At 43.3% G+C, this 23,423-nt stretch overlaps 1 long non-coding RNA gene across 1 annotated transcript; it reads right to left on the bottom strand.

Moving 5' to 3' along the window:
- Positions 1-259: 259 nt before the first annotated feature.
- Positions 260-23,423, bottom strand: LOC128898597 (uncharacterized). The gene is made up of 3 exons (XR_008462911.1): positions 23,280-23,423; positions 449-533; positions 260-345 (listed from the first exon to the last, which is right to left on the bottom strand). It is a non-coding gene; the product is annotated as an uncharacterized LOC128898597 (long non-coding RNA).

The following is a 23,423-nucleotide window of genomic DNA, read 5'->3' as shown; positions in this document are numbered from 1 at the left end:
AGGATATTGCATCCCTAACGGCCACCAAGTGATCATCCCGAATGAGCCCGAACCTCGTCGGGCTGATAACGTCCTACCGGTTAATAATAAATTAATAGGCACACACGAGCCGATATGCCAATACCCCACGTAGTTTCTGAAACTTCATTTTCCTCCTTGGTAATTACGTGCTGCTCACGCCATCGTAGCGGTACACAAACACGAAATGCTGCTGCGTGTGAAGGGGGGGGAAGCAGGAAAGCGGTGGGAAAGCAGCTTACCCTGCGCAAGGTGGAAAGCCAGCCTCGGGGAGCCGCCGATGTGGTGCTGGTGGCGGTGGTGTTCACCTTGCAGCTCTGCAGTCTCCTGGAAAAGCAGGCAGAAGGCACTGAGCTAGCTCTCTCTGTGGCATTTCTCGCCTTTGCAAGTGCATGCAGGCCTTGGGAGAGGAGGGGAAGGCGGTCCTTACCTAGCAACCGGCGCCGGCTTCTCCGTCGCCGCTCCCCTGCCACAACTGCCCCCGGCTGCCAGCGCCCGGCGGTAACAATGGGCGGCTGCGAGGGGTGGCAGAGAAGAAGGGAAGGGAAAAGCGAAAGGAAGGGAAGGGAAGACGGAGGGAGAGAAGAGGGGAGGGGAAAAAAAGAAGCGTGTTAAGCTTGTCTGGTAGTTAACAAGTCTTGAATGAAGAATGTTAGCAAACAGACAAACAGCATGTCTGATGCATGCTAATAGTCCTGGCTTCACCACTGACACTATGAATAATTCAGTAGAAAGGAGGGAAAATAAGAAGGGGGGGAAAAAAAAGGCACTCTCCACCCTCCCTTCACGCTTTCAAACGTCTGCAGAGAAGACGAGAATAAAAAGTATGCTGCAACTTTCTCCTTTCCACCCATCGCCAAGAAAATATTCGGCAAAAAGGCCAGGAAGGCACCACCATCACTTTCGCCAGCGCTGCCTCTCGGAGATTTTTCAATCCCTATTTTTGTTGGCTATTAATTTACACACACACACACACACACACACGCACCCCTCCCCTCTTTACCGCCTATTTTATTTCTTTTGTCTAGGAGCTGGCACCTGTCCCAGAGACGGCATTTTACTGCACATCCCCTTTTCCCTCCTCAGCAGAGAAAGAGGGGAGGGGGAGAGAGCTTTGCAGAGACGAAGCAGCCTCTGCACCCCCTACCCCACACACCCAGCCCCCTACCTCTTTTCCCCCCCACGTATTGCCATTCCAGCCATGGCCAAACTACAAAAGGTTTGGAGGGAGTTCGTCCGCCCTGTTTCACATGGCGCAAATACCTAAAGCCATTAAAAATATATTTCTATTAAAAGAGAACGGCGATGAAAGCGAGAGGCTTGCTCTTGTGCACGGATACTCGGGGGAGGAAAAAACCCAACACACATAAAAGCCTTCTTCCTCGCAGCGTACAAACCAGCAAAGCCCGATTCGCTACTTAATTATTTTTTAACAGTTAGGGAGAGGGGGGAAAAAAGATGAGAGGGGGTGGGGAGGGGCGAAGAAAAAAGATCAGCAGAGGGGGGGTGAAATACTTGGAGTTTTAACCTCAACATTGCGATCTACACAGCCCAGCGCCGCGGAGACAGAAAACGAACCCCGTTCTTGAGCAGGGGAAGGGAAGGGTTAAATAAAGCAGAGGAGAGGGGGGAAAAATAGGAGGGAAAAAAGAAAAAGAAAAAGAAAGGGCGGGGGGGGAGGGATGGGGGGGGAAGAAGATCCTATTTGTAGCGTTTTTAGAAGTTCTGCTCTGGCAAAGGCCGTCTGAAGGGGAGGCCCTTGCAGCAGGAATGCGAGCAGCAGCGGCAGAAACAACCTTTTTTTTTTTCCAGAGTCCGGCCTCCCCCTTGTGAGCGACTGGAGCAATCTGGCTAAGGAAGAGGAGGAGGAGGAGGAGGACGTAAGCTAGCGAAAGGCAGAGAGCTGGAGCTGCTGATGAAAGAGAGGCACGGCTCTGCGTGAGCAGGCTCGTTTTCATCACACGTAGACACCGCCGGGGACACGCACACACACCGCCGCCAGCCCAGCGCCCTGCCCGCCAGCGACGCCCGCCTCGGGCCCCCCCGGCCGCGAGCCCCCCCGGCCGCGGGCCCGGCGGGACAGCCCCGGGGCTTGGGATGGGGACGGCCCTGCAGGGAGGGGGAGCCGGGGCGGGGGGAGACGGAAAAAAAAGGGGAGGGGGGGAAGAGCAACTGGGAGGAAAGGCGCTGCGCCGGAATGTGAATGCACACACGCTATGGCAATGTGCTTGACATGGCAGTGCGGCTAATGAAGCTTTTAACGAGGTGGGGGGACGGACACCGAGGTCCTACGGAAACATCATCCGGGGCTGAAAGAGAGGAGAGCGCTGCTCTTCATAGTCACATCCCTACACGCCTCTCTGTAGCAAAATCATTCTGCAAGGACCACGGAACTGCAGCACGCACACAGACACAAAACCCCAAACCCATGGAGCTGAAAAAGAGTGTTAGAAAAAGTAAATACTGCATGTGACCAGGAAAAAAAAAAACCAAACACCGCAACCCAACCAAAAAAACCACCACGCCACCAAAAAAAAACCCAAACAAAACCCCGAACTTGGCGATTTGGTTTTCTCATGCCCCTACTTCTAAACCAGCTGCACAGCCAAGCTCAGGCTGCTTGGCCCTTGTAACTATCTTGGCACCGAGTCAAAAGCTGATAAGCATTTGGGCGAGACAGCTCAACTGCTGTGCTGGAAGAAAAACAGCTGCCATGATTGCTGTTTGATTGAGAGCGCTTACACACACTCACCAAAAAAAAAAAAGAACCCACCCACCCCACCATACCGGACTGCAAAGACAGGCCACAAATGCCTGAGGATTCGGCTTCGGAGCATCAACGCACGTTTCCTTTTAAACACAAATGAAAGAAAGAAAAATCCAAATCGTGGCGTTGCTCCTCCGTTCCCTCTCCCCTGTTTGAAAGAAAACGTACTGCGTGGACTCGCTTTTCTTCTTCCCATCCCCCCCCCCGCTTCCATAACCTCAAGCAAACTCAAGGAATTGTGCCAAAAGTCCCGTTGCTAGTTACCAAGAGCGGGTGTGTTTTTTTTTTCTCTCAGCGTCCCTTTGATACTTCTTTCCCTCCAGCTTGCCATGGAATATGCGAGTACGATAATCTTTCCATTACTTACAAGAAGTAATTAAAAAAGAACTTCCAGCTAAACGCTCCTTTCTTTTCTCTCATAAGGGGCAAAAGGAGGGAAAATGGGGGGGGGGGGGGGGGGGGAGGATGTTGGTTGTGTGCTTTTTTTTTTTCTCTATGCCGAGTCCAACATTTGGCTTTTTCCATTTGTGGCAGATCACTGTAACGCTATTGTAAAACAACTTCCTGCCCCTTTTGGCTCACGTTCCAGAAGCTGCTAGGCTAAGTTCATAGCACAAACTTTTTTTCCCCCCCTTGCTGAAGAAGAGAGACTGGGGGGCTGGGGGGGGGGGATAATAAAAAAATCCTGCAAATCCTTACCCCCCACCCCCCCTGGTGTTTTTTTTTTTCCTGGCTAATGGACTCACAAGGTGAATTTATTGCAGCTCTTTAAGAACGTTACACAAGAGACGTCGGTATCCCAGCTGGATAATTCATAAGCTGAAAAGGTGGGGGTCATTATAAATACATGTCTGTCTGCGTCTGTGTGTGTGTGCATTTTAATGTTGTAATTTGGAATCCTAAGTCTTAATGCCATCAGGTGGATAATGAGCTAAGCTGCTTCATCTGTCGCACTAATTTGTATATCTATCATAACACAGATCATTGGCTTACTATATACAAGGCTCCTGCTTTCCAATTGCTTTTGTGGTCTAAGGTGACCCGCGTCTCCCTCGTCTTCCTCTAAACGCTCAGGGAGGTGAAAACACCCTGCTACAAAGGGGAGATGTTGCAGCCTCTCTGCTCTAAGCTAGAAAGGGGGGGGGGGGAAATAAGGCAAAAAAAAAATAAGGCCTCCACAACTTGCTCTCTCACGATCTCTCTCCCCCTCTCCCTCTCTCTCCCTCTGTTCCTCTCATAGCAACAGCATTTCTTGGTACGCCTGCTTTGGCATACATCAGCATTTCTACCCGTCCAAGTGTCCTTTTGCGTCACATCTCGCCATCTCACTCAACCAATGAGCTCTCCTCCTTGCAATAAAAATATAGGTACTTTTGCTCTTATTGGTATATTCAAAAAAATTTTTCCTGTGTGCTTCCCTGACAAAAAAAAAAAAAGAAGAAAACACCCCACCAAACCCAAACGTTTTTAAAGCATTTGATTTGCTCTGCGTGAGGGAGGAAGGAGGAGGGAAAAAAAAAAATAAAAGGAGACTGTAGAGGATTCAACCTTGAAGAGTCTTCTTTGTGGAAAATATGTTACCCTCAGAGGGGAAAAAAAAAAAAAGGATTACATGGTTACTTAAGGGAAGTCATAGTTGGCCCTCTCATTTAATATTTATTTAGCTTTCCTGGTGGACTTTTAAAACAGCTGGGTGGTTTCAACCCATTGGAAAGAAAGAAAAAAAAAAAGCCAATACCCTCTGCTCCTAACTTTCTGTAAAATACTCCTCAAAACACTTGGAAAAAAAAAAATCCAAATTGATTGTTTTACTCCTCTGAATATCAATCATCAGGTGATAGAATGAAATGCACTGGAAAAGGAAAGCTGGAAGCTCCCCTTGCGACAACCAGGTCCTATCCAAACAGGCTATGCAGCAGGCTGCAAAGTGGAGCAGAGGTCAAGTCAGAGATGTTGTTTGGGTTTTGTTGTTCTTGTTGGTTTTTTTTTTTTTTCCAAGATGCATTTCCTTCTTTAGATGAACTCACAGGAGTTTTAAAAATGCAGTATTTTCCATGATAGTGACAAAGACTTCATCCCATTTGCAGTACAGCCACTTCAAGGGCTCCAGGTACCTGGCCTCATTGGTAGAACTGGCAAAAGCCAGCACTCCTAAGAACAGTAGGTAGTGTATTTGAGCATCATTTCTACCTAGACATCATCAAGCAGATGAAAAACCACCTTGGTTATTTTCAGGCCTCATCTTAGTCACATTTGCCCTACTGAAATACACAATATTGGCCAAGTTTATAGGGGTAGCACATGGGAGTTTCTTGGAACTAGCTCCCCTCTCATCGACTCTTCCAGTGGCAGATTTAAGGAAGCCCCTGCTCAACATTTGTCTCCAGCCTCAGATGTGAAGGAAATGCTCAGCCACTGAGGATAATAAACATTTATATTGTAAGCCAAAGATAGGGTTTATGGTTTACCCTTACAAACTGGGGTTTTGGTTTTGTTTTTCTAATGGTGTGAAACCAGAAAATGTTTAAAAATACTTATTTTTAGAGAATTCCAGTAAAGGCACACTAGAGATTATGGGGAGGGAGCTGACAAGATATTTAAGCAGAAATTTTCCCACCCATTTTTAAATCTCTTAAGTCTGACCTCTTCTAAGAGCTTCTTGTGTCTACCGCACACAGGCTGTGGATGCAGAGGATGTGGAGGCATAAAGGACGGCTGGTTAAAAAAAGTAAAGGCAAGCAACATTTCTGGATAAGAGACTCAGCAGCAGCCAGCCATAAAAATCCAGCTAAAATTCTTATCATTTCTGTTTAAAAATCATGGCAGGACGTTTGTGATAGTATTTATTTGAACAGAGCACACAGAGATGAGGATGTTAACCCTATACTGTTACATGCGATAGAAAATATTCAGATGTGGTGGTGAAGCCAACAATTAATGTCACGGAAAAGCCAAACCTGGTTTTCAAAGAAGGATCAGACTCAGCTATGTGAATAACTTAGCTGATGGGTGCTTCAATAGCATTTAATTGGATTGCTGAGTGACTTTCCCCCCTTTTTCTCAGACACTCATTTTTATCTCCTCATTTACTTTTGTACTTTCTATACAAAACCACAGCTCTTGGTCTTTAGGCTCCAGACCCATCCCTTCCTTTCCCACTTTTTTGGGTAAATGTGGAAACAGCTCCGTTTCATCTCTGCTTTTGCCTGCTTCATAACTGGGATAATTCTGATGCCTTTGGAGGGTTAAAAGTGCACAGTTATGGCTCGGATCCATTCACTGAAAGTTACCCCTTCTTCGAGGGGATATAAAAATGCATTGTATCTGCCACTGGGGCTGTGAAATGAGAAGCCAAGTCACCTAACTTTAGGTTCCTGCAATCCTAAAAATGAGGATTAAGGAACAAAGGAAAACAATTCCCTGAAGTTCGTCCTGTAAGCTTCACTTAATAGAAACAGAGTTCCGGGAAGAGAAGTGCAGGAATTATTGTAAGGATTCATCACACACACCTGAATAAGTTCAAGTGTGTAAATAGTAGTAGGCAGTATTTTCACCCCACAGTTTAAACTACAACATCATTTCATAAACCTTCCCTATCCCCTTCTCACGAGCTCTGCCTGTTGGAAACTCATCACAGGTAACTCCTGCTACACACTAAGTCAGGTCTTAGATTTTAACTCAAGAGTGGTACCTCTTCTTTGCTCTCAGTCTTCTGATAAGAAGTCTTTGGAGCTTTGGAGTCTTCTGATAAGACTGAGACCATCAACACTAAGATCATCTCCAAGTACATCATCTATTTTCTTTTCCTTTCTAAATAACACACCTCACTTTCAACACGAGGGGGTTTCTAATCTAACAACCTCCAGAAATGTTTAATAAGGTAATGAGGTATGTGGCTTCTTTTTTTACCTTTTACCTTTTTCTTTCCTTTTTTTTTTTTCTTTTTATTTCCTTTTTTTTTTTCGTTTTTATTTGCTTTTTGTTTTTTTTTTTTAATTATCCAAATAAAATTTTCAGGCTTCAGTTATCATGTCAATTTATATTTTTTTCTTTTTGCTGATTGCTTATTTCCTTGCATCCTTAAAAGAATTCCTATGCTTTAAAAAAAAAAAATCCATCTCCAAGAAATTGCTTTACTTAAATGTTTGGAGAGGGATTATGAATAATAAGAAATTGGTTTATATATATATATACACACACACATATATATAAAAATAAGATCTATGTAAATATATATTATATATTAAATATATATTATATATAAATAATATAGATATATAAATATATATTATATAAAAATATATTTATACACATAAATATATATCAACATGAACATATATAAATGTAAATATATATCAACATAAATATATATACAGACACTCCATATATATAGATATATATATATATATGGAGTAAAGGTGCTGTGTGGTGCACACTTCATTTAAAGGACAGTAGTTACACACTGTACAGGTTACTTGGGATAGTTCTGTTCCACTCCTGACTTAACTTGCATTACTTCCAACGGCTCAGTGGTGGTATTAAATTAGGGGAGGAAAAGACTTAAAGATTGCCAAATTGTCTGCATTTAGCAAGTGATTTGAAGTGGAAAGCTGAACCAGCATGTATTTCCACGTTCTCCCCTTTCAAAGCATATAACATTGTGCAAAAACACTTCCTTCAGGACACTGTATTTGAACAGGAATATTGAATAGCAAACTTGGCATTAAGCTGGTATCAACGTAAATGAACCTCTGGCAGTAGGGCAAGTGGTTTAGTGTTTTTGTTTGGTTGGGGTTTTTTTTTGGGGGGGGGGATGTGTTAAATAAAGGAAGCATTAAAGTCTCATTGCATTAAGAGCTTTTTTTTAAGGGTGTTGCCTGCATGTTTTTTTCCCTTTGCAACTTTTTTTTTCCCTTTGCAACTTTTTTTTTCCCCTTGCAACTTCTCCACCTCCCCCCCCCACTTTGCTGTACAGAGCTGCGTGCTTGAAATCGATGGTGTTACTATTTTCTTAGATACCCTTCTTACTGACAGAAATTTACAGCAGCAAATCGAAGCCTGAGATTTTATATACCGGCTCCTACTTATTTATCATAGAGGCAAAGTTCCTGGAGGCTAAATGTACTGCGGGAGGAGGTGCAAGCTGGAAAGTAAGCTATGGCACGGTCCCGCCGGGTTTTATGGCTAGATTAAGAAGCTCCTCAGCTGTAAAACACCACAGTTTTATTCCTCTGAAAATATAACTAAACTTTACAGTACAGCCAGTCCGCTCTGGCACTGCTGAGCCACACTCTGACAGGCTGTAATTTATTCTTCACGCTGAGAGCAGACAATACAGCTCCACATTCGGGATCCGTGTCTCTCACGCCACGCCGTTCTCCTCGCCCGGCCCTGCCCGACAACCCACACAGGTGGTGGCCACCGCCCGGGCCTGGCCTCACTGCTGCCTACCGGGGCCAGCACCTTTTGCCTTCCTGGCTGCAGCAGCTACCAGCTCGCTCAGCGGGCAGGAACGATCATCCCTGCCTGGTAATGACCCCCGTACAAGCAGCAGCCCTCTCCCTCGGCAGCCCTGCCCTTCGGCAGCCCTCTCCCCGGGCTGCTCTGCTCCCTCGGCAGTCCTCGCCCGCAGCAGCTCTGTGCCCTCGGCAGCCTTTCTCCCTCCGCCTCAAGAGCCGGGTGGTGGGAAACGCTGCACCTCAAAGGCAAAACTTACTAGAGAATGGGTTGGACTTGATGACCTGAAAAGTCTTTTCTAACCGAAACGAGTCTCTGATTCTAAGAGATTTTTTTTTTACCGTCCAGTATTTCTGTACCTTCCCAGTGCCTGACATTTCTAGTCCTCCCGAAGCAAAGAGTCTGTCCTGGCAACACTTGTCTCCCGGCATCATTAGAAGCACAGAGTTAAAACACAGACAGCACAAAGTTAAAATAAGACATTGGGATCTTAGAACACAGCCTTTCCATGTATTTAAAAGGATGCATTTGCTGAAAATTGGATGCCTCCCAGAAATAGCTACTATTGAAGAAAGGGGGGTGGGGGGGAAATAAAGTGCAAAAATTGGGAGGGAGGAAGCAGAACAAGAAAGGAGAATAACATAATAAATTGAAATGTTAATTTTAAAAGCATAAACTGCAGAAAGTCAGCAAATGTACATGATGAAATCTGTAATAAAAGCTTAAAATTCATTCTAAAAGGGGGTTAATATGCCTTGATATTATCAGTTACTTAAAGGCTTTCAGTCACTTGTCCAGTGACCAAATTCTCTGACTTTAGGGAGTATCTGGTGTTGGTTTTGGTGGTGTGTTTTTTTTTTTAATTACAAGTGTGCTGCAGTCCTGAACAAAGCAATGGAAACAAAAATGATGTACAATATAAATTCCTTAGGGGTTCTTTTCTTTTTGGTAGTGAAATCTTAGGATTAAAAACGTGCATAGATTTTTAAAAGACAATTAAAAGGCTTGTCCGTTATGGAAACGTGTTCACAGCATAGATACAGTCACTTCATACGCACAGAGACACTTTCAAAAGGGGTTGCAGACACAGAATGCACTTTAGAAGCTGGATTTGAGTGCCCTCTTTTATGTAACCAACTTTGCTTTTATCAGTTGATAGTTAAAGCTATTAAAGCTAAAATAGAAAGGTTCATAAGATACACACTGGATTGGCTACCTAAAATATCACTGAAACCTCACCCTCTTTCTAAAGGGAAAAAAACCCACCAAGATAATCATAAAATCCTAACACAACACCACCACATAGTTATCATAGAATAGGACATCAAGGAAACAATGAACCACTGAAAGTCCCCACGTACTTGGACAGATAATACAGGCTTCTATATTCTCTAGATCAGTTGCAGGTATAAATTCTAGTTGTGAAGAGAGAACACACCTATTCAATACTTTATAGCATTTGTGTTCCATGAAATGCCTTCCTGGGAGGTCTGTGTTTTTTTTTTTCTTTTTCTTTCCCTCCCCCCCCTTCTGACATGTTATACTTACTAAATAAATTTAATAGTGCAAGTGTGACAACTTCTGTTTGGAAGGGATGCCTACATTTACGTGTTCAGCTTTACCACTATTCTGCTACTTTTCAGTTTTAGTAAACAAAATGTCACACCTCTGTGATTCCGTAGTTCCTTTGTCCAGAAAGATGTATCCCTCTAGAGAGATACATTCAAGCATTCCCTGATCTAGACACAAATCACCTTTGCCCAGAATACACACAGAGGATGTTAGCAAACTAGAAGGAGCAATCCTGTCCCGCTCCCAAATGCAGGCAGTGAGCAAGGCACACCGTTAGGGAACGTGCAGCAGCACAACTCCGGAAGAATCAAGGCAATCAACAGGGCAACAGAAATGGCTCGGTATTAAAAGCAGAATAGAGAGGTGTACAACAGCTCCTTAACAGAGGAGATTGTTAAACAGCAGTGCTGCACTCAGCTGCAGTGGGGAAGCGATGGCTCTGGGACTCCAGAGCAGATGTAGGAGCAGCAAGGCCTCAGCTCGGAGCACTGCGCTCTGAAAGGAGCAGTTTCTGTTTGTGAAGAGAGACCTTCACGTGACGTGGCACGTAAAACGTTTGCTTGTGTTTGAAAGAGAGGGTTATTGTGGCATTTCCAGCAAACCACAAGTCTATCCCAACCCCACCTCCCCTAAAAAACAAGGAAAAAATCACCTTAGTATCAATCCCCATTTTACTTTTTACAAGACAAATCAGCATCGCAGATTAAATGCGTGCCATGATTGCAGAGAAGAGGTTGGAAGGGACACCCCCCAACAGGTTATTTATTTCATATTACTCCATAATATTCCCTCTTATTTAATATTATCCTATTTCCATAATATTCCCTGTTCTTTAATAGTCTCCTGTGTTATTCCACAACATTCCCTGTTATTTAATATTCTCCTGTGTGAGTCCACAATATTCCCTCTTCTTTAATATTCTCCTGTGTGATTCCACAATATTCCCTGTTCTTAATATTCTCCTGTGTGATTCCACAATATTCCCTGTTCTTTAATATTCTCCTGTGTGATTCCACAATATTCCCTCTTCTTTAATATTCTCCTGTGTGATTCCACAATATTCCCTGTTCTTAATATTCTCCTGTGTGATTCCACAATATTCCCTGTTACTTAATATTCTCCTGTGTGATTCCACAATATTCCCTGTTCTTTAATATAATCCTGTGTGATTCCACAATATTCCCTGTTCTTTAAGTCTCCTGTGTGATTCCATAATATTCCCTGTTTTTTAATAGTCTCCTGTGTGATTCCACAATATTCCCTGTTACTTAATATTCTCCTGTGTGATTCCACAATATTCCCTGTTCTTTAATATAATCCTGTGTGATTCCACAATATTCCCTGTTATTTAATATTCTCCTGTGTGATTCCACAATATTCCCTCTTCTTTAATATTCTCCTGTGTGATTCCACAATATTCCCTCTTCTTTAATAGTCTCCTGTGTGATTCCACAATATTCCCTGTTCTTTAATAGTCTCCTGTGTGATTCCACAATATTCCCTCTTCTTTAATATTCTCCTGTGTGATTCCACAATATTCCCTCTTCTTTAATAGTCTCCTGTGTGATTCCACAATATTCCCTGTTCTTTAATATAATCCTGTGTGATTCCACAATATTCCCTCTTCTTTAATAGTCTCCTGTGTGATTCCACAATATTCCCTGTTCTTTAATATTCTCCTGTGTGATTCCACAATATTCCCTCTTCTTTAATATTCTCCTGTGTGATTCCACAATATTCCCTGTTTTTTAATGTTCTCCTGTGTGAGTCCACAATATTCCCTGTTCTTTAATATAATCCTGTGTGATTCCACAATATTCCCTGTTATTTAATATTCTCCTGTGTGATTCCACAATATTCCCTGTTCTTAATAGTCTCCTGTGTGATTCCACAATATTCCTTGTTCTTTAATATTATCCTGTGTGATTCCACAGTATTCCCTCTTCTTTAATATTCTCCTATGTGATTCCACAATATTCCCTCTTATTTAATATTCTCCTGAGTCCATAATATTCCCTATTTAATATTCTTCTATGTTATCCCATAACATCCTGTTATTTAATATTATTCTGTTATCCCATAACATTCCCTGTTATTTAATATTCTTCTATGTTATCCCATAACATTGTTATTTAATATTCTTCTGTTATCTCATAATGTTCCCTGTTATTTTTCTTCTGTGCTATTCCATATTTCCTATTATCCCTGTAACATTTCCTATTATTCCCTATCTAGATACACTTGGTATATAACAACATACCCAGTCTATAACACATCATATTGAGTAGTATTGATTAATCATATTAACTCTTATTCAATACAGTTTATTTTCATGCCATCTATTATGCCCTGACCAAGCCAGCAGAAACACTCTGACAAGGAAAGCACTTGGTAGAGTGGATTTTTTACTATGCCATTTACACTACTGGAGTACAAGACCAATGATTATACTGGCTTAAAAAGAAAGAGAATAAGGGTGGTGGTGGTGTGGAGAATTGTGAAAAGCTGCTCCCAGAGTTACTCAGTGAAGTGTCCCTTGCAGTTGTTTAAAAAAACACTTCCTTTGCAGAACACTGAATATTCCCAGGGGATGTCAGTGACTAAGCCATGGAAATTTCAAGTTTCAAAAATTAAACCTCCTCCTCCTCTTCCCTTCCCCCCCACTTCCCAGGGTATAAATTTGTTTTATCAGAGACTTTAGGTGGCTGATAAAAGCCCTCAAACACTTAAAAGCTGAACTCTTCCATTTACATTCCCCGAAAAGAAAAAACGCAATGCAATGAATTTTTTCCTCGCTTCACCAAGAATTTCAAGCAAACTGCAGAGTGCTTTTTTTAACTAGTGCAGACAAATAACTCCAGAGGAAAATTGTGCAGGGAATGAAAGGAGGGGTGGGGGGGGAAAAGTCAGAAATAAACAAAAGAAAACACGACAGAAAGACCTCTTGGAAGCTGGACAGGGAGACTTGGTTGGAGAACGAGAACTCTCCTTGTCTCAATTAGAACTGCATCTTGTGAAGCCAAACACCAAAAATCCAAGCTGTCATCTAAAGCCTGTATTATTTCTGCCATTTATTTGTAAGAAAATTCACTAATTCTCCCTTCCCCCAAGAACCACTTCAGCAAAATCATCTCTTCTGCACGTGTGTGCTGGGTGCAATAGGTGTAAGGATCTTACAAGAGGTTGATATGGAGGTGGATGTGTGCATTGATGGTCTCGTGTTCCAACAGCCAAGTATGAATCCTGTTGAGAGTGAGCCTGTAAATTAACATTCTGTTTCCATAATACTGCTTGGTAGAAATCAGAGTCTCTTAATAATGCAGCCCTTCAGATTCCATTTGAATTAGAACAGGAGAAAAAAAAATCACAGAAGACATGGTTGAGGATGGATTTGGTTTTTTTCCTAGCGATATGAATAAACACATAATTAAAAAAAAAAAGAATTGATCCATCTAAAATACAGAGTTGCTCATAGCAGCACTACATCAGTAGTAATTTTAGCCCTACAACATGAGCAACAACTCATCACAGCATTCAGAGAACACTCACAACTAACTAACGTCTCTGTGACTACCTGAATGCGAGACCTCGGTCCTGCACTAGGTAGGAAACAACTGGGGGAACCGACAAAAGGATCAGGGATTTAATCTCATGATGCACAGCACACACAGCCCAAAAATGTTGTTCCAGCACTCAGGTGGCAGTGCTCCGAGTTGTCAGCACAGAGGGGAAAGCAAAATCGATGCTTAAGGTTCCTTGTGGGGACTTGCAAAATACGATTTTGCTTTAATGCTGTCCTTGCACCCATGCTCATCCAGCAAATGGGCATCCCACGGGTACAGGAGCAGACTTCTAGAGGAGTATCAGACTTCCTGTATCACTGCCCAGCTTTTAGTGGCCAGCCAATGGCCAAAACTTTGATCAGTCTCTGGAATGGATTGGGAATTGGCCATTTTGTGCTAGATCCACTGTGTGATTCCAGCTTCCGCCTCTGCCTAGCAGGGCACACCCTTTTGAGGTCGTCGCGCCTGTTTCTTTCCAAAGTGGACAATGCCAGGGGAAAACGTAAGGATCCAGCAATGCAATTTCACAGACAAGCAGCATTTTTATTTGTACAGGTGCAGCTGAAGTCTGTCATGTCTTTTCTCCTCACCCTTACATTCATTTAAACCCCATACAGGCATAGATGTGTGAGGTGCAGCTGTCTGTAGCCGTGCGGCACTTGGAAGCTCGTGGTTGCTTTTTATTCGAGTAGTCAAGAAAGAAGCAGAATAATTTTCACCAGAAGGCAAAGGGGGCAAACAAGTATTTGCTGCAAATTGCTGAGTTACACTGGGCCTAAATATATTGTTTGGCAGCCTGGTGTTTAGAAAAAATGTTTATATAAGAAGGAACAGACTCAGTAGTTTCCTTTCAACATCCAAAGCCTGATCAAACCCATGCTCTAGGAGGCTATTTTTAAGCATTGTTTTGTTTTGTTGTTTTTTTTTTCCCCTTTCTCCCCTTAGATAAACTGATACTGTGCAAACCATTGTCCAGAGAATCAAGGAACTCAACAGGGTAACAGAAATGGTTTCATATCAGAAGCAGCACAGAGAGGTGTACAAAGAGTTGCTTAACAAACAGCAACAGTTCTTCGTTTTCACTGGAGTGGGTCACATTCAGAAACTCTTTTCATAAAGCTAATTTAGAAGGAAAAAAAAAAATACTCCAGAAGTTCCTATTTCTGATTTCAGTAACATCTCTGCCTAGGAAGTGAGAAAAGCCTTAACCACCATTCAGCTTTAAAGGCAGACTAGCTGGAAGAAAAAAAAAAAATCACTGCCAGAAATAGTAAGGCTAAGGAATCAAGTTCAGGCAGCAAAAAAGCTGCCCCCAAAAAAACCCCAACAGTTCTCTGCCCACTCTATCAATCCATACTTTACAGGGTTGTGGCACTTTGTAAAACACACACACACACAAATAACATTAAAAAAAAATACAAATAAATCCCAGGAGGTTTGACTCAAGCCCAACCATTCGAAGCAGAGCATTTCCAAAAGGCTCTCCTCAAAAAGGTGGTTTCAGAAGCACTTCTGCCGTGAGATCTTGGATTATCGGACTTGCGTGTTGAAGTCTTTAACAGACACTGAGACACATCAGTTCTCTTTTCAAGCAGGCACTTGTTATTGGTTTCAGCATTTTATTTTTTTTTTTCCTGGGGAAAAATTCAGGTGTTCAAATTTGAACACTGGGGTTGTTCTTTTTTTCTTTCTTTAACCTCATTCTAAGCAGCTATCCACCTTTCTAAGTTCTCCTCCAGCTCGTTACCTCCAAACAAAGCACAACCGTATCAATGCCTTCAGCCACAGCCCTCCCCAAAATAAATGCCACTGACATTGCTGTGACTCTTTTGAGCTCTTTCAAAACCTTTCAGATGAACAGAAAAGCAATCCTAGCCCTGAAGAACACGGGGGGGGGGGGGGGGGGGGGAGGGGGGGAGGGATGGAGCTCCTATTTTCATTACTAAACATCTGAATTACAAACAAGTAGTACAAATGAGGAATACAGCTATGCTAAGCTGGCAATATTATGTGTATGGGATAATGGGGATAGCAAGTAAACCTTTTCCCCTCTGGCTTCCATTAAAATGTATACCTAGTGGACTTCTAAGAATTCCAAGCAACGAATAAAGGACACAGGAGGGGTGGTTTCGGTATTGCTGCAGTCAGGGTCACTTGCTGCTAACGTCCTAGTTCTCTGCTGTTCACGTTTGGCTCAGCTTTGAATGCAACTTTTCCTTGAAGGGGCACAGGAGGTTTCAAGTTGCTGGGGCCAGCTTTTTGTTGAAAGGGCTTCTCTTTTTGGGGGTTTTCTGTATTGCAGAATGGACTTTAAAAAAAATAAAAAATAAATCTACAGCTATATGATGTAAGAAGTGTTTGTTTAAATAAGACCACTTCAAGAAGGCTAAGGGAAAGATACTGCATTTTGACTGCAAATGACTCGAGTGCATAGGAAAAAAAAATGAGGAAAGAAGAGAGAAGGGGAGAGAAAGTTTTGCTGTGTTCCACCAGAGTTACAGTTTTCTGTATCAGGCAAACCCCTAGGAGGGCACATTATCTGTTGCAGGAAAAAAAAACTGCAACAGTTAAAAAAAGTGGCGTGCTCTCTTCTCCAAAGAGGAGAGTGGGGTACAGATGGCAAATCTGTGTAGCAAATGCAGCAGCAATAGCCCAGGCTCTGTGTCCAGCCCTGCCCTGCTCCTTGGAAAAGCCTCAGCATAAGGATGCAGTGGGCAAGGTAGAGGTGCTGGGGATTTCCTACCCATGCAGGGCTGAGCCACTTCCAGCATGGTGAAGCCTTGTGCGTTGCAAAGGTGGATTGAACGTGAGAGATGCCCTCAACTCTACACAAGCATCTGAGAAGCTTTGGATGTCTCACACTGCTTATTACTAGAGCAGTCTAGAAGGACACCCAGCACAGCAGCTGGCATTTGCAGGACTGCACCCTAAACCAGCAGGACCAGCAGGTGAAGCCTTTCTGTACTCCATGACAACATGGTAGAGTTTTACAGAGATTTAACATACCCAGTAAGCCCAGAAATACCCCAATCTGAGAGCTAAAATTGACTTTCATCCACATTTTTACCTCGCTCCTATTTATGCTGACAACCACAGAATCCTCAAAAGCTTTGTATCACAGCATCACTTATTTTTGTGATGGCTACATTTGAAGTTGTCCCCAGTGCACACACACATAACCTCGTGCTCAGCTCTAACCCTGCTGTGTTTTACACAACTTGGCTGTCAGCAGGAGTGATGGGGTTGGTTTGGTAGAAGGAAATGTGCAAAAGCAGTGTTTTGACTGAAGGGATGTGTTTAATTCTTTTATGCTCTATCACTGCAGCTCACAAATGCAACTGCTGAGGGAAGAACAGCATCTAGGTAAGAAATAACAAAATTTCAGGGAGAAGAGATGATTTTCTGTACAGTCTGCTGGGACACAGCACCTTTCCTTACAGGCCAAGGAGCGAAGCTTCATTTCCAGCCTTCAGTGCTCCAATTGCCACAAGGCTTCCCTCTTGAAGACAAAAAATTCCCTCATTTTCCCCTAGTCTAATGCTTCCTCATTTGGAAGAGTCCAGTGGGGGGGGGGAAGCTAAAATAAAATGAATTGAATTAGTGGCAGCACAGGTGGGGAAGACCCAAGCAATGTATTTAGTCCAGTGGGGGGGATCAAGCGGCACAGCCATTGGCAGGTAAAGAGCTCATAGGCTCCTCTTGAAACAGTTTGCCTTGGACTGTGGCTGAGTGCTGCAGGCTGAGAGGAGGTTGTGGTGAGGCAAACCTGATACTCTGCCATTCTCTGCCAGCACGTGCCTAAATTAGTTCTCCATTTGGTGGTGGCCCTCTGAGAGCAATTCCCATTGAGAAGGGAACAAAGGCCGCGACCCCGGGGTCAGAGTGTAATGCAGGAAGCATGACCTCCCCTTTGTTCACAACGGCGCTGTTTACTTTGCCTAAGTAAAGATCACCAATACATTAACTAAAGAGGATTAAAAAGGTCATATCCCTAGGGATGGAGCTCACACAAGTGGCAACTCTCCTCAGTCACTAAATCATTTGACTTCCCTCCGACCTCCCCTTCAAAACAGAGACACCTTCGGCTGCCAAGGCTCAGTGGCACGTTAATTCCAGAGCAGCTTCATGGGGGTCTTCCTCCCAAACCCAGGTTAATTTCTGCACAGCCAGCCAGCCGTTTGGAATTTACTTGTACAAGTTAAAATATTTTGTGTAAGTGATAACTATCACCTCTATATATTTATTTTCTTCCCCACCCCGTCCCCCCCATCTCCTTATTAACAAGTCCCTTGTTGATTCATAAAATTGGGTCTCAACATGATTGTTTTAAACAAAGTGTCATCTTTTGCAAGCATTAGAAATGTGAACCCCAAAGGCTCCTGTAGCCTGTGGATAGGCAGAAAAGTTGCCTTGCTGCTGCAGGAAAATTGCTGAACTGGGGATGTTTCACTCACAAGGAAGAAACCAAGGAAAATACAATGAAAGTGGGCTGCAATAGGAGAATTTCCATCTGCTGGGAGCTAGGCTCCATCAGACCAAATAAGCATTTTGTCAACTTCTTAATGATATCCTAAACCATCATTATTACTACTAAATAAAATAACAGAAGCATTTCTTGCAAGGGCCAACAGAATGCTGTGAGGTGGCCACTCAGACAGCGTGCTGGCTCCTCTCCTTTCTGTTCTCGCCTCTAATCTGCTAAACCTGCCGGATGAGCTGAACTTTTGCTCCGTGCCTTGGTTTCTTCATCTGTGCTGTAAGCGCTCCCTGGGATGCAGGTGTTACCATTAGGGAAAGGAACACGTGGAAGGGAGTGGTCTAACTAAGCTATTTTCCTCCTTCCCCCTCAAGCAGAAGCGCTCCTGATGAAGCTGAACATTGCTGGAGGTTCCAGCAGAAAATAACAGGGGTGAGGCCAGGCACGGGCTCCAAACCGATCCGAGTCTTTGGTACGGGTTGTTCAGTATCACAGAAAATCCCCACAGGGGTAAATGCAGTTGAAATGTGCACTAGATCACCCACCATGCCTGCAGCTTTGAAAGGAGGGCCAGGAAAGCCAAAGTCCTAGAGCGGCACACTACAGGAGTTAGCGGCATGGATCGCATGGGGAGCAAGGTGAGAGGACGTGCTTCGCTTCCCAGGTACTTTGTGCAGGACAGCTCATTTTGAATCCACAGCAGCACCTGCAGCTCTCTAGTCTCCAGCAACACAAATTAGTGCACAAAGGGTGGCAAACTGGGGTCTCATTATACCCAGCCTGCATTCACACTGGTCTGGCCCTTCCCATCTCTTTTGCATTCTCAACATCAGGCAGGACAAGCATGCTCTTCGCCCATCTCTTCAGGACACTTGAGAAGTCACTTTCACTGTTTACAGGCTTCTTCACAGCAAGAAGTCACACATTTCAAATGCTTTTAATAGCATCTGAACAGATAAACGAGATGGAGAAGCCAATAAAAACTACATTACATTTGCCTTACTATGTTCTCTGCCACCACTGCTGTTCCTTCAGCCTGGGCTTTCTGATCTTGCCTCACCCCAGTAGGAAGAGAGGAAAACTTCCTGTCATCAGGAAAACCAAAAGGATAAAACTTTCCTAAGAGGAGCACAGAGTTTAGCCCAGATGGCTCACAAGGGATTCCAACATAGCCAAGCACAAGGAAGAAACTTTCAACCCATGTGTTTGCATCCTGATGGGGGGCATTCCTACTGCAGCTGGGTGAGGGACTGGCATTTACTCCTCACCTGCTTCTGTGCCTGAAGAATTCAATCTAATCATACTGTTGCCAGGGACTGCTATTCCTCAAAATCTAACATAAAAGTATCAGGCTTTTTTATTCCCAAGCAGGAGCTGAAGAAAGAACAGGGGAAGCAGAAAGCCTTGACAGACAACAGGTTTAGCAAAGTCCGTGTCCAGATCAAAACAAGCATCTACAGGAAAACCACAACTGTCCACCAGGCTACTTGGAAATATAGACCCATGCTGTCACCTTGTATCTTTATGGGATCTTCTCACTGCCTTCACTCTGCTTTTAGCATAAAAGATTATGCAGGCAGAGCATGTTCATCACACAAAAACCCCAAGGGTAACAACATCTCTAAGACATGTAAGAAGCAGGTGGACAACCTCCATCTTGAGCACTGAGAAAAGCTTTGAAATAGGTTGAGGCAAAGGGGCACTGAACTGGCACAACTAGAACAAAGGATACAGTTGGTACTTAAACATTGAGATTAGGAGCTTAATTGGACTGAAGCAGCAACATTAAGCACAATCTATTGACATATATTAGAAGCAGAAAGACTGCACAACAGTTGTCTCTGAAGTCTGAAGTAGTACTGGGACACAAAGGAAGTGAATATAGTGGAGGGGAAAACGCTACAAGAAAGATAACAGCTGGTTGTGACCTTGAGATATTTAGTCATGCCACAGGGTGAAGTCACCCTTTCTCCCCCTGTAGCACCCTATCAGCATTTCCTCTTAGCTGGGTTCCTGATCTGGGGTATTAAAGCCAAAAAAGCTGAATACCCACTGCTGCTTCCAGTGGGAGCTCAATATGATCCCTCCGAGTCTTGAATTTTCCAGTTCTCTTTCGCACCAACCAATATCTCTCCCTCCAAGATGGGAAGCAAACACCACACTGCAGAAAATTATGGAATACAATGTCCCTTCTCTTGAACAATAGAAGAGAGGAAACATGACTTTGTGACATAACATTCTCACGTGGGTCATTCCGGGGGGGGTGAATGAAGCAGTATTGACCCTACCTCATATTCCTGGATACACAGCTTTATGTACTGATGGTCAGAAAGGCAGAGACCCAAAGATACCTTTTAGCTTAAAAAGCAAATTATCATGCTTAATACAGGTGGAAAAATCTGTGATGTTTATGTATCACAGAATGTTAGGGGTTGGAAGGGACCTCGAAAGGTAATCCAGTCCAACCCCCCAGCCGGAGCAGGTCACACAGGAAGGCATCTGGGTGGGTTCTGAATGTCTCCAGTGAAGGCAGCTTGCATTTGTCTCCTCTGGTCCCTCCAGACAGCAAATGCCATTAATCAACTGTTTTGCAAGTGAAGGGTAAAAGAACAGCAGATACCAAACCAGAAAGTGCTGAAGCAAGTGGAGAAATTAAAAGCCAAGCCATTATGAGGACTAGATACACACACAGGAGTTCTGAAGCAGCTCAAGCTTGGAGGCAGGGTTCTCAACAAAAATATTCCCTCTCCTATCAGGAATGAAAATAGCCACAAATGATGATCCAGATTGCATGCCAACTGATTCTTGCATTTAGTAAGCCACCTGGAAGGCTACTTTAAAAGATTTTAACTTGAATGCCTAAGCAGAGCTTACGTAATGGAGAGAAAAACACCACTGCTAACAGCATGAAAAATAATGTCTTTAACTTGGAGTGCAGGAGAAATTATCATCAAACCCCTTTTGGAAGGGCCAAACAAACAACGTGACTCATGAAGACCATACCAAAAAAAACAACCCACCAAACCCGCAAAACAACCAAACCACAACAGAGTAATCATGACTGAAAGTTGGGAATTAATTAAACAGCCCCAAAGTAGAGTGTAGAAATTAAACAAAAGGCATTTCAAGAAGAGAAAGATGAATAGTTGTGTGTGCAGAGGCCATGCTGTTATCAGGCTTTAACTGCATTAGAGATCTGGGCAGGCCAGCAGTAAACCAGTGGGGCGAAAGTGACACGTGAGGGGAGTATTTGGGTTACTGAGGGGTTGAGCAAATTCGGGTGGATTTGAAATGTGACCAAATATTTCAGTACTTGCTCAGGAAAAACCACACTGCAGCATTCCTGGCAAAGGGTAAGGATGGGGGGCCACCGTAACCAGTTGACAAAAGCTTTCATGCCTACGCAGCAAGGTCAAACAAACGAAGCTTTTCTGTGCAAAAAAACCCCCAGCAAAACACCACAGAATATCCTGTTTCAAGTATTACCCTTCTGCTATATACCTGCCAGAAAAAGACCTTCACAGAGAACCCTGTCTACAGTTCTTCCTACCTTACCTCATTAAAGCTACAGAGGTAACAGGAGCGCAAGGACAAGTGACTGAAATGATTTGACTCACAAAAAGACTGCCACATATGAAGACAAAGTGATTAAACTATTTATGAGCAACAGGGAAGACCACAGAGATCCATGCTTTGACAGTCAAGATTTGTAGTTTGACTTTCTTGCCTACCTCCAGTCTTGAGCTCGATCATTCATCTAAATCAGATAGGCAGGAAATTCAAACTATTTTACAACACGCAGGCTGAAGATGTGAAATTCAGCACCACAGTCCATCACTAAAGGACGTCAGGGGGATCCTGGAAGAACATGGTTCTGTTCATGGCCTACAAATGTGATTGTTTCCTGCAAAGACCATAAAGACCTCAGCACAAAACCCTAATAGAGCCCTTTGGCCAATGGCTTTAAGCTGGCCCCCTTTCTGCCAAGGACAGGGTATTCCAAAAGGATCAAACGTTGGTTGTCTTTGCTCTCCTTTCTTTTACCAGTCAACCCTTTGTAAGAACTGTCAGGGTAGACTTAGCATTAATTAGAGGGTGGATCTGATCTAATGCAGTCAGTGAGTTTCTTTTTCTTCTTATGGCCAGAAGCAATGACACACAAAAAATTAAAACCAGACAAGTTCACTTTTAACTAAAGCAAAATCATTCCCCCTGTAAGCTACCTACTGTGCCTGACACAAAGTTATCAACCTTCACTAAAACACTTAAAACACATCTATGTTTTCTTGCCTATGGAGGGGAGGTTGAAGCAGACGATCTCTAAGGGCCCTTCCAACCTAAGCCATTCTAGGATTCTATGTTTACTTCCCCTCCCTGCAAAGCAGCATCAAGGACCTCAATTATAGGCATTGTTTTACCACCCTGCCTTGTTTATTACCTTTCTCCCCTCATCTACACACCATTATTTGCAAAACCAATTTAATAATGACAAGAGATTCTGAGACGTCCTTCAGATCCTGGGACACTGCTACTCATGTGGTGGTTTGCTGCACTCAGCTTTCAGTCTTGTGGCTAACAATTCAGCCAGACTGTGATAATACCTCACCACAACCCACAGGCTGCTGCTCTTCAAAGGGAAACAAGGGTATGTAATTATGAGGTGATGAGCTCAAACAGGAGATGAGGAAGCAGATTCTGTAACCACACCTGTGAGTGAGGTTCTACTACTGAAGAAGTTTCCTCAGCTCCATCTTCACTCACAGGTTCAGTAAAAGTCACACATTTTCAAAACAACATTTGCAGAAGCAGGGAGCAAAAAAATAAACACCAAACATAAAGGTAGTGATAAAACCATTGCCACTGCAGCAAACCAGATTTAAGATCAATTATACACATTAATAAGCATTACTAACTAATAGCCCTTGTAACAAGTGCAATTAAATATATATAAACAGAGAGAGAGAGAGTTTTGCTGTAAGTACTTTCAAAACCTTGTCCCACATGAACTGCTACCTGAAAATGTTTCTGAGGCCTCTGCCAAGCTGTTATGATCCTGTAAGTGCCATCATGAAGAGCTGTAGAAATATCTGTGTAGAGATGTGCCAGCTCAGGGACTAAAGGCTCAGCATACTGCATGGACATGAAAATGTATCTGCGCTGCTTCTCGAGTCTACAGGATCAGCCCCTTGTGGGATATTCAGAATAAACAAAACACCAAACCACTTTTCCCTTATAGCTCTATGAAGCTGGAACTCATTTTTGTTGGTTTTGTCAGGATTTAGAGAAAGAAATTTGGGACAAAACAAGATGTGGCTGTAGCCACTGAACTCAGGCGAGGACAAAAGACCCTCTGCAGTAAGGCAAGAGTAGGATTAGATGCTTAGCTTGACTTCTGAATTAAAAACAAGTAAAAATCTTGGTTTACCTAAAAGAGATCTTCATTTTCTTAGGATGAAGGACTGTATCTCCACAAGCCAGTGCCCGTTCGCAGGGTCAGATCCTCTAAGCGGCAGCCACACCCTCCTCTTCCTCATTTTTTTCCACTGACCATTAAATACTTTCTAAGCCA

Source organism: Dryobates pubescens, chromosome 27 (assembly GCF_014839835.1).
Source record: "Dryobates pubescens isolate bDryPub1 chromosome 27, bDryPub1.pri, whole genome shotgun sequence".
NCBI lineage: Eukaryota > Metazoa > Chordata > Aves > Piciformes > Picidae > Dryobates > Dryobates pubescens.
The sequence above is the reverse complement of the archived record's forward strand: the minus strand, read 5'-3'. Positions and strand labels throughout refer to the sequence as shown.